We start from the raw sequence: 13958 nt of genomic DNA, 5'->3' as shown, positions 1-13958 counted from the left end.
ATTAACAGGATACAGCATGCACTGTAAGTATAGGCTTTTCTTCCTTTAAAACTCCAGGTCTGTTTTTAGATGACAGAGACACCCAGGCTTTAACAGCAAGAAATCTAAAAAAAAAAATCTACAGAAACCTTTGACTTACTGAGATAACCCTGTCAGAAAAAAAAGGAAAAAATCCAGTCTTTTCCTTGATAGATAAAAAATAAATTATTAAAAGACAATGACAGATGTGTTTTAGGATCCACAGCAACTACAGCCTGTACAGTTTGTTTTAAATAGACTACAGCACGGGCCCTCTTTCAAGTAACATCAGACCACAAAAATTGACTGAAGTTTTTCACTTCTGTTTCTCTTTTGCGCACCACATTCTAGCAATAATCATGTACATGTGAGGAATCCTATTTCCTATTTCCACTCTACACTGGTCTGTTTTGAGTTAGTCTATTGCTACACTGGGTGAGCTGGTTCTGTGTGTATGAGAGTATTTTTCAGAATCGAGAGCATCGGCTGACCTCAGGACTGTGTGTCATATGTCATATGTCATATGTCCTGCCACGCACATTATATAGACTTCCATACATAAGCAAACTCATACAGTATCCACACACTAAATCCCTGCTGCAGTCTTTTCATTATATCTAGCCTGATTCACGTTAACCCATAAAACATGTCTGACATATTAATCAGGTCTGCATATGGGGTAGCTCTACTATTGCACTGCTCTTGGGGGGAGGCCTCTCATTGGGCCATCTTACGCATCCTAGCGGCCAATAAGAGAAGGCTGAATCACTGCTCTCCTAGCAACAAGACTCCTTTTCTCTGTGCGGTGCGATCAGAAAACTGACACCCATAATTTTACAATATGAATAATTGCAACTTAACAGCTTTGCAGCAGAAGCAGAGAAACACAAGTTTATCCTTTTCCACATCACTAGAAGAGCTCTGTTTTCTGTCCTCCTGTTTCCTCCCTCTCCCTCCTTCTCTCCATCTTGGCTGCAGCTCTGTCTCCGAGTGCATTCAGGCAGCTCCAGTCTTACCATCTTAAAGAAACAGCCCTGCATATTTAAGTTTTTTTTCTCTCTGTCTGTTCAGGAGGATTGTGGGTAATGGTCTGTACTTGTTGACCTCACCGTGCTGAATGGCAGGGCCTCTTTCAGGAGGGAGAAGGGATACCTTGGCACAGCGCTATCATTACCCAGAGACATTGCCCACCTCTCTGCTACGAGCTTCTCTTTCTGTGCAGATGTTCCACTTGCAGCTCAGCTTGTTAGGGCACACAGTTTCAACAAAAACTCTAATAAGAAAAAGAAAAGCAGGCTGAATATTTGGAGATGCAGTTTAAAGTTTGCTGCATTATTAAATAATCTGGCTATGGTTCTTGCACAGCACCTGTTGCCAGGCTACAGCAGTGCACGTGCACTTGGCTGTCCGACCCCTGACCCTGTAATGAATTCCTATCTTTGCTGCTCTGGGATTTGAGGAGAGTGAAGCACATGTTACATGTCTGCACAGCAGCATCAACCAGGAATACATTGAATTTTCCAGCTATCATATTGCTTGTAACTCAGGTACAGCTAAAAGTTTGCCGTGCTAAACCAAAAACAGCAAACCTGAATGCATTTCGTATGAGTCGTGTCCTATGGTAAGGTTCACTGCTGCTTTGGATATTAAGTTCAATTTGGAGTAGGATGCTGCAGGGTTGGATATCTGAGGAGAAATGCCTGCACTCAAATACAAAGTCTCTGTCTCATGGCTGTGTGAAATTTGACATGTGGCAACTGTAGGATCAGTCTGACCTTACACTTGCTAGACTTCTCAAATTTAGCGGAACAATATCTCATGGTCATTATAGGTCAATTGGGGTGGCATGCAGAAAGCGTCTGGCAGGTTGAGAAGCAGATAATTAACTACCCACATGACCTCCTGTCCTTTTCGGCATCTTCCATCCAGTCTCTGAATTGTCTAACAGCAGGAACAAAAGCCCCCACAAAGCTCATTTAGTCCGGTTTCAATGAGGACAGACAAGGAAAAAAATGCTCTCTCTTTGAAGTGTGTTCCCTCCATCCTGCTTCGGCCCCACCTCCTGTCCAGCGGATCAGACCGTTACAGTACGAGCCGATCTAACACACAACCACTGTTCAACCTTAGGTGACCCTTGCTCTCTCATTGGACCCGCCCTCCCCTGGAGGAATGTTGCTGCTGGGAGTTCTTAATATTCCCCGGCCCTGTGTGCCCTCAAGTTTGGCGGTGCGGCGTTAACACAAGCTGACACCACAGATTAGCCACAGACATCAGGAATGCTGCGGCCTTTTTGTGCCACGTGGACTTTGTCCAAAAGAGCCTTTGGTTGCAGTGGCCACAGAAAAACATGCCCATGACAGGAAGATGGACACTCCTTGGCGTGTCCATCTTAATGCTAGCTAGCCAGTGAGCTACAGGCTTGTGGAAAGTGACAGATGGCAGACAGTAAGGGCAGAAATTTATTTCTAAGGGATTCTATCCATACAAAGTATGAATAGTCACTTTTTACCTGATTCACGTGTTTCTTGAGGCCAAGCAGGATGACGTGAATTGTTTGACAAGGACATATTTTTATTAGATGTCCTTGAATAATATGCCCTATTATACATACTTCTTAAATGCAGAATGCAAGTTTTTTTGAAGTTGAAAGTTTGTCTTTGTGTGTCCTTTACTTCAAACAGATTTTTTGGAAAGCAGATGAGCTTGAATGCACTTTTAATTGCCTAAAGATTGATCTGTGTTTTGTAAGTATAAGAGCATTGTACTGAGTATATTTTCACAGACTGATTTACCTGTTTAGCTGAGAAGAGACAACAGGTGAACATAAACTACCAAAAAACAGGATTAATGGAAGACTGGTTTGGATTTCTTCTGCTGCTGCAATCCTACTTTAATATCTTTGGGTTGCAAAAACTGTGTGTAAATGTCAACTCAAGCATTTCTATCAGTCCAGTGTAACGACACAACACAGACCTACAGAACGCAGTAAGTTATTGCAGAAAGTATTGTAGAAAGTAACTGACAAAAACTCAGAGTAGTATAACACAATTTAAAGTATCACATCTCTGACATAAATCCAACATATATATGCCTTTTTTTTTTTTTTTTACAATGACTAACCTTGAAGAATGATCTGATCCTTAAATTTCAGAGCTTCAAGCAGCATTACACCTTTATCAACACAGACACATAATCACAAATATGTACGTTTCTATGCCTGTTCTCATCCGATGGTATCTGTTGACCATTCAAGTTGGATGAATATTCACATAAACTACATACATGCAACATATTTCAAGGGTATAGCTGCATGTGTGTTAAAATGTACCATGTTCTGCTTGTTTCTATGTAACTCACAAACAGACGCTTGTGGGGTCTGGAGAGATCGACCAACTGAATTTTTCACATTTTTATTCATTTTAGATTCATAATAATAATAATAAAAATAACTGATTTAACTAAACTCCCTGCTTTTCATCCACTTTGGCATGAGGATGAAAAGCATCTGACTTTACAAAAAGGTAAGAAATACTCAAAACTATAAACCAGGTCCTTGATGTGGCAGATATTTCAAACTTGGTGGAGTCCGAATAATGTGATTATCTCAGACTGTGTCATTGTGCGAGTAAAGCTATAGCAAAAGTTGTTTTATAAACTATTGTATACTCTGTGTGGTACAGCAGTGGTATAACTACAATCAGCTTTGTACAAATCTAGACCTACAGACAAGCTGTTGTGCAGAACGTCTGTGCTGCTCTTGCAGGTTTATAGAACATGTATATTTTCAAACACAAATCAATTGCTCAGCAAACAGTTGTTTTTCTAGTTTTACTCCACACATCTGCATGTTCGCTTGTGTTGTGTTGCTTTTGCTTCCAGCAGTCCCAGTTAGTAAAACTTTAAATAACATTTTTTAATTGAAATGTCTGTTTTCCATCTAAAAATAGAGGCTGTCTGAAAACAGTTTTTACTCGATTGCTGAAGGGAAATAAGATAAAGTTTCTGTCCAAGTTTCCATTTATTGCTGTTTGAGGCTCAGATCACTGATCAGCGCTGTTGGCCAACATCCACCGCTTGCAAGCAGAGGAGCAACAGCACACAAGATTGATCACTAATATCAGACAATCAGTGAATCATTAATATTAAAATAAATTCTTAAATTAACACTGTGCACTCACAGAATGAACTAAGAGAATGAGACTCGTTAGAGATGATATTTATATTGATGAGTCTCATCTAAAAGAATGTACTGTAAAACAAGTAGATATGAATAATGTTATTTTGTTTAATTGTTTTATACCTTTAAAGTCAGAGGAATTTACATTATTTAATTGTTGGGTGTTTCAGAAGACAGTTTCTAGCAAATTCCCGCTAGATTCATTGGGAGATAGTCCTGTCTGAACCTAAACTGACCTTCATCTGGCTTGAAGACACCACCAGTCACTAATTAAACTGATGCTTATTCACTCTGAGGAAAATTAAATTGTGGCTACAAAGACGGACATTGCAACCTGGGGTGAAGAATCACTGAAGGACATTTCTCTGCACTTTGTTACTGTGGCTGAATGAACTACTTTACATAACTTGTTTGCTGTTCAATGTTATGTTTGGATGGGTTTGTTTATTACATGTGACAACCTATAAGGTTATTAGACTGCTACTGAATGACCAATGAAAATCAAATATAAAGGAGAGGTTTGCCGCACATCAAAGAGAAAAAAGGAAACCAAAGAAAGGGGATAAAACGGTAATCGAATAGAAAGCACGGTTCTCATGTCCTTCCAGCACCGATGCACAACTCATACAGACTATACTAATGACAGATGTATCCATCTTTTCTTGTCAAAAGTAGAAAAGTGGCAGGAGAATCATGGGGACGACACTGTGGTCGCTCCACAGACATCAATCAATATGACATTTTGTTCTAAAAAAAAAAAAAAAAAAAAACAATAAAATAAAAACAATGCTATTTTACTATTGCAACTAACAGGGTGATAATTTAACAGCTAACGTAAATAAATGCGATCACTCTTATAACTTGTGCTGTGGTAAAGTAAATATGTTAACGTATTATTTAATAATGTTAATTGATTACTTTCAGTACAGGACTTTATAAGACTTCTGTGACTGAAAGGAACCCTCAAGGTACCATAACACAAGCAACAGCAGTTACAAAACTGGGGCCGCACTAATGGTTATGTTCATTACTGATTCATCAATCATTATTCATTATATATAATTAATAGTTTTCAAAAGCTGATTGACTTATCACTGTAGTTTGGACAGAACACACACAATGTATGAAACACATTCACATACTACATGCGGCACAGAAAGACTCAAATACAGAAAAGACAGAAACAGAAAAACGGAGAAGCCTTCAGAACATAATCTTTGCTACACTGCAAAGGGGATCCTACCAACCATTGAAGGGTTTAAGTGTTTAATCCATCATTAAGTTATGTCTATTCAAAAAAATAATAAAAAATGACCATCACATGTTCCCAAACCACAAGGCCACATCTTCTAATTTCTTGTTTTGTCCAACCAAAAAAGTGGAAATATGTCTCTAGCAAATCCTCACATTTTCAAGGCCAAAAAACTAGCAAATGTTTGACAAGTTTCCCTGATAAACAACCATATCTTTAAATCAAACATCAAGTAATTAAAAAACTAGTAGTTTCACAACTAGTGAGTTTGCAAAATTATGGCAGCATGCAATATTTATTTCCAACCCACATAATTATGGCCTCACTTTACTTTCTACTCAGCTGCAGTCCTATTCTACAACAGGGAGATTGGACTGTAGATAATTACTGTGTCCATCTAAAATCATATACAGTATGCATTTTCAGATATTTATCATATTTGCTGTATCTTAGCTGTACTTTGCCCAAAGTCTGTTGTTTTTGAACTGTACCACATATGATCTCCAGCAAGGTAGCCTAACTCATTATTCATAAAGTACATGCACACACACAGCGGCATATACTGCATAACGGGGGTCCATGCACGTGCACTAGCTCATCACTTTTTCACCAAACCATTTGTACCAGAAACATGGCATAAACACATCATCACCAACCTCCAGACACAAGAGTGTGAAAATGACAGACTGGATCAATACTTTGTTTAGCGTGAGAGCAGCTGTTGACGGGGAGCTGAGATCACAAGAGCTCAGTTGCAACGGCCACGCCAGCAGCTGCACTGTGATGCTCAATGCAGGGAGGGGACCTGAGTTGGGTGGATGCCTTGATGGGTGAAAAAGCTCCATCTGTTCCCTCAAGTCTTGGATCGCTCTTCAGCATCAGACTCATTTTTGAAAGGTTGCCCAGGTGTTTGTCATTTAATTGTGCACGGACCAGCCATAGATCACCTCAGAGCCCCGGGTATAAAAACTACCACTGTGAATAAACACTGTCGCCTAATGGAGAACTGAAATTATTCTCCAACATGTCTGTTCTCTGTTAAAATTATGGCAGCTTAATCACTTTCAACTTCCTTGACTCTTTTATTAATACATCAAATCAGATAAGATAGAAAAAGGCATAGACCAAAGAAGAAAAGCTGATTAGGAAAAGATGTGAGAGGAGGAAAAGATGGAAGCAAAGTGCAGAATTGAATGTAAGGGTGGGGGGAAAAGAGTTTGCCTCAGAGGCCCCTGTCATTTACACTTGGATAAAAAAAAAAAAAAAAAGAATCACAGACCGGGCCCCAGTTTCATTTCTATGGCAACCTGAAGGCCATTATCGTACCTTGCCATTCATTATGAAAGGATTTCAGCTGAGGAGAGTGCTGTGCATTTTCCCTGCCCACAGCTGGGAAACAGAAGGAAAAGAAATGAATGAGTGAAAGGAAAAAAAAAAAAACTCCACTATGCAGCGTAGTGCAAGAAAGTTCAACAGCTCACGTAACAAATAACGCAAGGGAGTTTCTGCTGTTCAGCCACAACAGAGTGGGTATAACGATAAACCAAAAATTTAAACACAAGTCAAGTGATAATGAAAAACATCAAGTAGAAACACTAACACTGTACAAGGTTAACGTGCATATCTGGGATGCAGTTTGAAGTATGTTTTTTCATAGGCCAGAAGTGTTAATAGCTAACTGGAAAATAAGCAAACATCTAATATCCGTAGTATGAGTAAATAGCATATGCATTCTGTTGTATGTCTTAAGTTCAGGGGAGTTTGATAATCAGTGGGTTTTGGCTAAAAGCAAGGGTCTACAGGTTAGCAAATGTGTCAGTGCTCTCTTTCTTCAGGTGGTACTGCTGAAAACATTTACAAAAAGGCCTGTGTTGTATTGAAATTCAAATCAAAGCCTGAGTATGCTGGAATAATGTACTGTAACAGCCATACTAAAATGAGATCCGTGATGACAGAAAGCATGCAAAAACTCTACCTTTACTGACGGCTGTTGTCATACAATCTTCTGCATGGTTTTTATTTCACATTCTAGAAACTTTAATTCTGTATTAAATCCAACACACACCAGGCATGCTGCACACACAGGAAAAGTAGTCGATGCACAGAGGTCGAGACAAACATGACTACACTGAATGGCTTACCAATACGCAGTATCCACTTAAACGGTTATTTCACTGGGGACTAGAAAGACGGAGACCTATTTAAAATACTTATTTATATTTTCTTCTTCAGTAGGTAACCCAAAAGAGGATTAAAACTTTCCATTTACTCATAATACTCATAGAAATTGTTTGTTTTTTTTAACTGAATGAAATAACTGAATGATGCACTGACTAATTTGGTTTTGATAAATTGGCTGCATTTACTTTCATCGCAGTTGATCACAGTTCAAGCAGAAGGTTTTCTAGTAGAATTACTTGGTGACACATTTTTATTTTGTTGAACCACAAGCAAAACATTTCTTATCTACTACCAAATGATTTAAGTTGCCTAAATATGACCCTGAGCTTAACCCTAAATTCAGCAGAGATGACTAAACTCTAGATTTTACTCAGTGTTGTACACTTGGAGCAATCTTTTTAACACAATTCACTAATTCAAAGAAAGTGCTGCCTAATCCGCTTCTGTATGAAGTTAGAGTTTAGTTTTAGCAAGTCTTAATGATTCAGTAACTTGTGAGTGTAGTTAAATACATTTCAGCACTGGCAGTAATGCGGCTGCTGCTGCTCACAGTGTGAGAAGCCTGAGCTGGGTTAGTGTAACAGTGCATTAGCAGCCAGAGTCCATTCTCTGTGTCCCCAGAGAGACCAGAGCAGGCATATTAACATTCTGCTCAGAAGGGCCACAGGATCTGCATTCAATGCCGTCTGACTCCAAACAAAAGACGGGGTGCGTGTGTGTGTGCGTGTGTGTGTGTGTGTGCGTGTGAGACTCAGCACAGAGTGTGTGTAACCGTGTGTAAGACGAGGAGGAAAAAGCAGGGAGAAGGAATGAGGGAATGGGGCTATTACAGAAGGAGGAGATGATTTTCAGTATGTACAGTATGTACCGTGCATACTGTACCCATTATGTCCTGCAGCATTTTAAGTATCACTGCTCTTGGTTGAAAACTCTATAGATCCAAAACACTTTCAAGAAAATCAGCCTTGTTCGTCCTCGTTTCTGAGCTCGGCTTTGAAGAGTTTTAAAGCACCAACGGCTGTTGAATCATTTGATCCCGTGGAGAAACATATAATCCACAAAAATGAACTCAAAAAATCTAAATCTGACTTCATGACATTTCTGCCCTGCAGCAGCATTATGATGGCTTACTTTTATTTCAGTTATTGACCGATCTCTGTGATTAACACCCATGTACACCACTCTGACTCTGCAAAGGTTTAGTATTATTTAACAGCATGAGAAACAGGATTAGTTGCTATGCAAACTGTAACCAGGGAATTCATGAGCAACTCCTATTACAGTACTCACTCATATACTGTTTCTATTTTTATGTATCTACTTCTGTTTTTGTGATGTTCTCTGAGCGCTGTTTTCCAAACCAACCACATGTAGTGGTGATAAACAAGCTATAATATACAAAAGGCCTTTCTTAAATTGGATTACACAGCAGATACCAGTGATGGTGCCTGCCTGCATCATAGCCATACACAGTAGCAGCTGTTGACAACTGACTTCCTGTGCATAACTCAGTGTCAGAAAACTCCCTACATTACATGTGCGAACTGGACCATGTCATGCCACGTGTGATTGCTCTGCTGTCATGAAGATTATTCGCTACACTCTTACTCCTGACTACAATATGACAGTAATGCAGCTCACTAGCAGTTACAGGCAGCAACTACTAATCAGTGCGATGTGGAATATTTTAACTGAATACATCAGAGAGTCATTCAAATAGCAGCACAGAACGCAATGACAATTCCTGCATGATTGCAAATTTCTCTTTTAAATTGATTCACTTTATTATCTCTAAGGTGAAACTAACAATAGTGTGGGTCACATCAAATAAACAAAATACAGCAGTCTACATATAAAAAAAATACCTATATAGCATTAAAGGAACCACACAGCTTTTCATATAAATGTGAAAATATACTTGAAAACAACACCACAATAACTTAACATCTTGCAGCGTTTTAATAAATACAGTTCATTAAGGAAATTAGTTTGTGCAGCACTGCAACAGTTCAGGTCCTATCCACTAGAAAAGTCTCGAATCATGCTACAGCTCTTCGAGGTTGTACTTAGGCACAGTGGACGCTACTGGGCGCTAAATGTTATACATCAGCATGCTAACATACTGATGTATAGCAGAGATATGGTCTACCATCTTCATTTAGAGTGATCACATTTTGATATTTACTAATTAGCACACATCACAAAGTACAGGCTGATGGAAATTTTATTTATTTTACAATCTTTTTAAACTGAAGTATGACCTACATAGAAATTTAAGGGCTCACCAATGGGTATGAATGTTTGCATCAAGGGAAATCACAGGGGAATCATCAAATTCGTAAGATTACAGTACTATGCAAATGTGTTAGTGATTAAACATACACAGTGGTGGATGATTTTAAAATAAATTACATTAATAGTTTTCAATTTATCAATTAAATTCATACAAAATGCAGTAAACGGAACAAAACCTACATCTAATTAGTATTTGCAGCAGCCTTACCCTTAAACCAGCAGCTCTGTTCTGCTCTGCTTTGACCTTCACACAGTTTCTCCTCATACTTTGCAGCACCTTGGAGAAGTTGCTGCAGTTCTTCTGTAGATTCACGATGTCCCAGCGTCTTCTGTCTCTTCATGTCGAGATCAGGGCTCCTTGGGGATCAGACAATCTGTTGCAGGACTCCTGGTTCTTCTTGCCTCTGAAAATTGTTCTGCATGAACTCTAGTGGGTTCTGTGTGAGCTTGTTGTCCTGCACAGTGGGCTGCACAATGAACCTGGGATCAACCTGACACCTGATGGTGTTGTGTGAGAAGAATCTAAAACACTAGTGTACATCGGCTAGAAACCACAAAAATCTGTACCAAATTTAGCCAGTCCATCTTATAGGTGGAAATATTTCACTCGATAAGTGAAAAAACTTTATCTACTGGTGTCACTAGAGTAGAGGTCAGGGGTTTACCAAAGTCAGGATTCATTGTGTGAGACCAAGACTATCTGCATAAAAGTTAACAGCAACCCATCCAATAACTGTTGAGATGTTTCAGTACTGACTTAAGTAATGGAGAAAGCAACCGACCAACATTTTCTTCCATCATTTCTTAACTTCAAGGCGATCGTCAATTGATTTTGGAGGCCTTGAACTGCCTTATTTCAAACTGCTGTTATGAGTCCAACACTGTGTTTGTAATACATGTAAGTTTCAAGGCATTTGAGGTCTGCATCTACAAACTGCATGCAATGGCGTACTTCTAGTAGCTGTGATCGAATGGCTCTGTGATTGACCCACAGCTGGTGGGACAGAAGGCAGTCTCCAAAAACCTGAAAATGGGAACATAAGATAAAAGTTGACAGTATTTAACCTTGAAACAAGGCAGCTATTGACCTTACATCAACATCACTACACTGGATGGTTGCACTGTCGCTGCTGCACAAACATGTCTCTAACTATTTTTCATAGTGAGCAGTATTTATAAAAATGCTGCAAGATGCTGTTTTTTATTGCAGTATTGCTTATTTAGTATATGTAGACTGCTGTATTTTATGAATTTGATGTAACTGTGTAACTCACTCATTAAATGTCACTCACATGCCAAAACCCTCCACTGGGCACACTGCAAAGGTTTTTTATTAGTTTGTCTTGTGTTTGTTTCTTTTTATGCCCACTCTATTATTAGTGTCAACATAAGGATAATAAAATCAATCAATTAAAAGAAAAAATTTGTTTGAAATTTGCAATCATGCAGGAATTAAGTGTCATTGTGTTTTGTGCTGCTATTTGCCCAGTTCTCTGACATGTTCAGTTTAAACACATCATGTCACACTGATTAGAAGTTGCAAGCTGCAAATGTGTTACAATACATGCAGAGACACTGACACATAAGGACAAATACCTAAAACATGGCAACCTTACAGTAGGTATATGGTTGTATTCTCAAGGGACCATTTTTCTTCATATTCTATGGTTTCATTAGAGTTAGTTTCTTCTTGGCAGACTGTTTGACAAAAATGAAGACCTTCTGATTTTACCGCTGAATTATTTGAGCCTCCACCTACTCACATCCACTTTTTTTTTTTCCACCAATGGTGTGCTGCTCAAAACAGCAATACCATTTCAGCTGAAATATGCTTTCTGGATTTGTACCCATGGTTTGAAAAAAACACATTTTATTGTAAATGATGTACTTACACCCATATCCTAACCTAAACTGTAAATTAAAATGTTATGTGTACTACAAAAATGTTTAAAAGTTACAAGTACAGCAACAATTGTCAATTTATGTCACTGCTTGAAAAATGATTTATCTATACAATCTAATTATGCTAAGCAGATGTGTCCTTCTTTTGGAGTGAATGTGAGCATGTGTGAAGCAGTCATTTTATGATGGGAGCCTGCAACAAGCACATATGGTCAAACTGTACAATCTCTGCCAAACAGAATTAGGAGGACTTTCTCAGCACTGCTCAGTTTCTGTCTCCTGTCTTCCCTCCCTCTCTGTAAAACACGCATCCTGCACATATAAACACACAGACAGAAAAAAAAAAAAAAAATTATATATATATATATATATATATATATATATATATATATATATATATATATATATATATATATATATATATATATATATATATATATATGTGTATGTATATAGATATTCGTTGTATGGTATAGTATTTATGCTGTGGTAGGGACAGTGTTTGGTAAGTTAAAGTTATTTTGATGACAGTTATGCTGAAGTTTTGATCTTAAACCACACAGTCTATATCTGAGCTGTACCTGTCTTACCAGTGACATGCTTTCCTTTTAGTACGCACACATCTGCTGTTAGATCTTGATGACAGTGTCTGCAACCTGTTCTCCAGTGCACGCCTCAAAGTTCCACGTGTGTCTGCCTCTGTGCAGCAATGAACTGCGGCATTAGCTGGGTACAGGGAAGTGCTGTAATAAGCTATACTAAAGCAGGCTTGGCGTGGAACAAAACAACAGTGGCAGGAGACAGACGCTGGCACACTTGAGGCTGGGTTAGATAATTTGGTTGGAGTGCAGCAGAGGCGGGCAGCACATGCAGTAACAAGATGGCGGCGGTCTGCAGTGGAGAGTGTAGTGAGCTCTGTCCAGGGAGAGAAGAGACAGAAGGCTGTAAGCGTAACCTGCGCAGGGCACCTAGGTGCCAAGTGTCACACTGATTTGGTGCTAGTCCCTTCCACAGGGTGGGGCGGGCAGAGCGGCGCCAGCACCCACAGGAGAACCAACGAGGGTGCAAGAACAATGGAATGGCTGCCTCCCAGACAGAGCTGCCGTACTGCAGTAATAAGGGAACAGGAAGGGAGGGTAGTGGGGGGGGGTGGGCACAGGAGGTAGACACACCTGTTTCTGCTGCTGAAGCAACAGCAGCCACTGCAAAAAGCACCTGACAGTGAAAGCCTGAGCTGGATTCAAACGTGAGTCTGTCTTCCACTGATCAGAGGGCATCGCAGGACTCCGCGACAGCACGAGTGAGATAACAGCACAGGGAAACAGCTGGAAATGACAGATGAAGGAAGACAAAGCTGACAAAACCATGCTCACTGACATATGCTGTACATTCACATAACACAGATGAGCCTATTCATGTGTGTAGACATGAATAACAAAAATGAAGCTACACTTTAAATGTAGAGGTTTGCTGCCAATATATACAATAGAAATTTAATTTTGCTTTTCATTTCCTAATATCAGTCTTTCCTAAGTTTTGAACAGATTTACAAAATCTATAATGAAACCCCACTATACCTGATTTTACATAAATGATAACCTGGCTACCTGTGCTGTATCCATACACTGCATCAGTAACTGACTGATGACAATAAAATATTGTAGCTAAAATTTATCATATTAACATATAACAAATTCCGTAGGCAAATTACAGTGTGTAATACAGTCTATCTTCTTCAATTGCTTCTTATTGTCAGACAAAAGCTTCTTCAATGAATGCTGCCATTTTCCTTTCAAATTGCCTCTACCACTGCAGGGCCAGCTGTGGGCACTGTACCTGCCTGTACAATGTAATACTGTACAAAGAAGAAAATAGCCATAGAGCGCAAGCTCTTACTAAGAGACAGAAAGATCTGTAGTCCTCTAAATGATCAGCCATTTTACAAGTTGGAAAAAAAAAAAAGTCTAGCAGAAGCCAGGGGGCAATGCTGTGGTGGGAGGTCTTAATAATACACACACAGTGATAGAAGTACAGTTAGCTGCTTTCATTTCTCTCAATGCCATTTTGTCATTGTCAGAGCAGAGAATGACATTTCAAAACCAAACAGAAATCATATCTGCCGTCACTCTACAA

General features: G+C 39.2%; 1 long non-coding RNA gene across 1 annotated transcript; it reads right to left on the bottom strand.

The window, feature by feature from the left end:
* Positions 1-11557: 11557 nt before the first annotated feature.
* On the bottom strand, positions 11558-13136 carry LOC113143386 (uncharacterized). Its single transcript, XR_003297024.1, has 3 exons — positions 12998-13136; positions 12416-12740; positions 11558-12137 (listed from the first exon to the last, which is right to left on the bottom strand). It is a non-coding gene; the product is annotated as an uncharacterized LOC113143386 (long non-coding RNA).
* Between the last annotated feature and the right edge of the window lie 822 nt (positions 13137-13958).

The sequence above is a fragment of the Mastacembelus armatus genome, chromosome 14 (genome assembly GCF_900324485.2).
Source record: "Mastacembelus armatus chromosome 14, fMasArm1.2, whole genome shotgun sequence".
NCBI classification, from domain to species: Eukaryota; Metazoa; Chordata; class Actinopteri; order Synbranchiformes; family Mastacembelidae; genus Mastacembelus; species Mastacembelus armatus.
Note: the sequence above shows the minus strand (reverse complement) of the source record. Positions and strands in the feature narration are given on the sequence as shown.